The 3,742-nt window shown below is 36.0% G+C and overlaps 1 protein-coding gene across 1 annotated transcript in view; it reads left to right on the top strand.

Moving 5' to 3' along the window:
- LOC107589892 (histone deacetylase complex subunit SAP130-like) overlaps positions 1-3,742 on the top strand; it is a 33,975-nt gene that overhangs the window by 15,361 nt on the left and 14,872 nt on the right. The gene's annotated exons all lie outside the window — the stretch shown is intronic.

Here is a 3,742-nt window from a genome sequence, read left to right as displayed (position 1 = left end):
GTGGTTGACTCTTAACTTTTATAAAGAATATCTCTTTGGATTTGAGACTTTAGTCTTTGCAACTTTACAGATCTTCTTTATGCACCAAGAGCTTGTGACACTCCAAAGAGAAAGGAAAAATTGAAATCGCATCATATGACCCCTTTAAATCAAATTTATGCTTTAAAAGTAGGGTAATTATAGCAGGTTTCATCCATAGTCTGTCCGTTTAAACGTCTTTGACGACAGTGTTATATAAAAATTATTTGCATTCCGATTCTGACATCCAAATGCACAACAATAAATTTTCTCTTATTCCATGGATTTTACCCGTTTACCTCCACTTGTTCCCAGTGTTTTTCTGCCACCACTATGCACGCGCAGCTGCAAGTGACATAACTGTGACGTCTACTCCAAATTGGTCTATTACAGTGGTTCCCAAAAACATTTCTGAAGCCTCCCCAGCTCTGCACATTTTGCATGTCTCCTTTGTCTGACACACCCATTTCAGGTCTTGGAGCAGGGCTGTCCAAACTTGGTCCTGGAGGGCCGGTGTCCTGCAGAGTTTAGCTCCAATTTGCCTCAACACACCTGACTGGAAGTTTCTATGCCTAGTAAGAGCAACTCTGCAGGACACTGGCCCTCCAGGACCGAGTTTGGACAGCCCTGTCTTGGAGTCTCGACTAATGAGCTGATGATCTGAATCAGGTGTGTTTGATTAAGGAGACATGGAAAACATGCAGTGTTGGAGAGGCTCCAGGAATGTGTTCAGGAACCCCTGGTCTATTAAATCCGTGCTTCGTTCTTAAAGTGAAAGCAAACTAATAATAAATCTAATGCTGTCAAAGAAAAATACAAGTGTTCACTGCTCCTGACTAAATAACCTTTGTAACATCAAAAATTATTAATCTATATTTAATTTATACAGTGAAGACTATGCAGTTATTTTACATTTGATTATTACATTTCTGTAGCGTACCTGAAAATTTATTTTAGACTGAGCTGAAAAACCTGAAAAGCACTGTTTATTGAACTTGTGTCTTTGTTGTATTGTATATATTTTCTGCTATTGCTTGTAATTTGGTTATCTGTAGAAAAGATTTTTAACACTGAGCCCATAGTAGCAGCCAGAATGGTTTTTCCAATTGTTTATTTTCTTATTTAAAAAAAAAAAATGTGTAGGCCTATTATTTTTGTTGTAAATGTCCCAATTGAGGTACAGGATGTGAAAATTTCAGATAAATGTTCATTTTATATTTTAATTGCATTTGTGAGTCAATAAAAATGTAGATGGTTGTTTAAAATAGATATATAATATCATAATATCGATCGATATACTCCTGTATCGAATCGTATCGTAGAATTTGAGGTATTGCCAAATATCGTATCGCTGGGTATGAGAATCGATATCGTATCGAACCATCCGATTTACATCCCTGGTAACTTTGCTTTCCATAAGTATGATACCACAGCAAAAATTCTTAGCCTAAGAAAGTTCAAACATTATTAAAGAGACAAGTGAACAGCTAGTAAAAATAAGAACAAATAGGCTAGCTGTCCAAACTTGGTCCTGGAGGGCCGGTGTCCTGCAGAGTTTAGCTCCAATTTGCCTCAACACACCTGACTGGAAGTTTCTATGCCTAGTAAGAGCTTGATTAGCTGGTTCATGTGTGTTTAATTAGGGTTGGAGCTCAACTCTGCAGGACACTGGCCCTCCAGGACCGAGTTTGGACAGCCCTGTCTTGGAGTCTCGACTAATGAGCTGATGATCTGAATCAGGTGTGTTTGATTAAGGAGACATGGAAAACATGCAGTGTTGGAGAGGCTCCAGGAATGTGTTCAGGAACCCCTGGTCTATTAAATCCGTGCTTCGTTCTTAAAGTGAAAGCAAACTAATAATAAATCTAATGCTGTCAAAGAAAAATACAAGTGTTCACTGCTCCTGACTAAATAACCTTTGTAACATCAAAAATTATTAATCTATATTTAATTTATACAGTGAAGACTATGCAGTTATTTTACATTTGATTATTACATTTCTGTAGCGTACCTGAAAATTTATTTTAGACTGAGCTGAAAAACCTGAAAAGCACTGTTTATTGAACTTGTGTCTTTGTTGTATTGTATATATTTTCTGCTATTGCTTGTAATTTGGTTATCTGTAGAAAAGATTTTTAACACTGAGCCCATAGTAGCAGCCAGAATGGTTTTTCCAATTGTTTATTTTCTTATTTAAAAAAAAAAAATGTGTAGGCCTATTATTTTTGTTGTAAATGTCCCAATTGAGGTACAGGATGTGAAAATTTCAGATAAATGTTCATTTTATATTTTAATTGCATTTGTGAGTCAATAAAAATGTAGATGGTTGTTTAAAATAGATATATAATATCATAATATCGATCGATATACTCCTGTATCGAATCGTATCGTAGAATTTGAGGTATTGCCAAATATCGTATCGCTGGGTATGAGAATCGATATCGTATCGAACCATCCGATTTACATCCCTGGTAACTTTGCTTTCCATAAGTATGATACCACAGCAAAAATTCTTAGCCTAAGAAAGTTCAAACATTATTAAAGAGACAAGTGAACAGCTAGTAAAAATAAGAACAAATAGGCTACACAAATTACAAGCATAGATAAATACAACAGAACAATGTTACAAATAAGGTCGGTAGTATTCAGATACAGAAATGTAATAATTAAGTGTAAAATAAAACTGCATAGTGTTCCCTGTATAAATTAAAAAATAGATTAATCTTTGTCAAAACATGTTTTGTGGTTTGATTGACAGCAGCAGGTATTATTAGGCTGCTGCCCCTTTAAGACCTGATGCATGGATCCAGTATAGCCTAATGATACACATCCGATTTGTTTCTCAGCTGACACAACAGACTGCATTTGCCACAATGATTTCAAGATCGGTATTTAGTTATAATGTTATGTGTATATGCGTCTGTTCAAAGGTGTAAGAAAAAGTGAAGACGTCGAAGATCTTGATGAATAATAACTTTTATTACAGAATAGTAGTGACAAAGTACATGTAGTACCTTGGGTTCAACGGAGTCAGACTGAATCCCGAGCCTCCTACGCTCAAACATTTTATACTCTATTACGTTCATCTTCCCGCTAGACATGTAAATGAAGTTTCGTCTTAAATGTAAATTGCGGATAACAATGAAAGTAATAGCCTTCCGTTCCCACATCTTTGGAAGTCTTTCAGGTGGAAACAACCTCTGGTTTTACTGACATTGCCTGTTGGGTGGTGTTTACATATGGAAAATAATAATTTCCTATAGACCAGGTTGATTCAGGGGTCATACAAAATGAAGTATCATTAATTGGACAGAATGTCTGGTTATTATCAATAAAAATGAAGTGAAGGAGAAGTGATTTAGAGTTGTTGTAATACATGTTCTCTTGTCTGACACTATTCCCCTAGTAGAATTATTGTAAAGATGAGTTAAATTGATTTCACACGATTCATAGTTATTCTGGAGTGCTCCACACAATGGTTATTTTTTCAAAGCATCACACTCACAGATAAACCCAAATGGAGTTTTGTCACTTGCATTGTGTGCATTTTCTCAGTGTGGACGTCCTTTGTCCACATGTGTGCATTCAGTAGACAATGTTCTGCATTCGAGTATGCATATGTTTGTCTCTTTCTGGTGTCATGTGCATAGAGTCTGTCTTTGTGCATTTCTCATTTCTTGTTTTCCATCTCGGTGATAAGACTGCTGTCCACAGTCTCTGAAGA

Source organism: Sinocyclocheilus grahami, unplaced genomic scaffold (genome assembly GCF_001515645.1).
Source record: "Sinocyclocheilus grahami isolate Dianchi unplaced genomic scaffold, SAMN03320097.WGS_v1.1 scaffold121.1, whole genome shotgun sequence".
NCBI lineage: Eukaryota > Metazoa > Chordata > Actinopteri > Cypriniformes > Cyprinidae > Sinocyclocheilus > Sinocyclocheilus grahami.
Note: the sequence above shows the minus strand (reverse complement) of the source record. Positions and strands in the feature narration are given on the sequence as shown.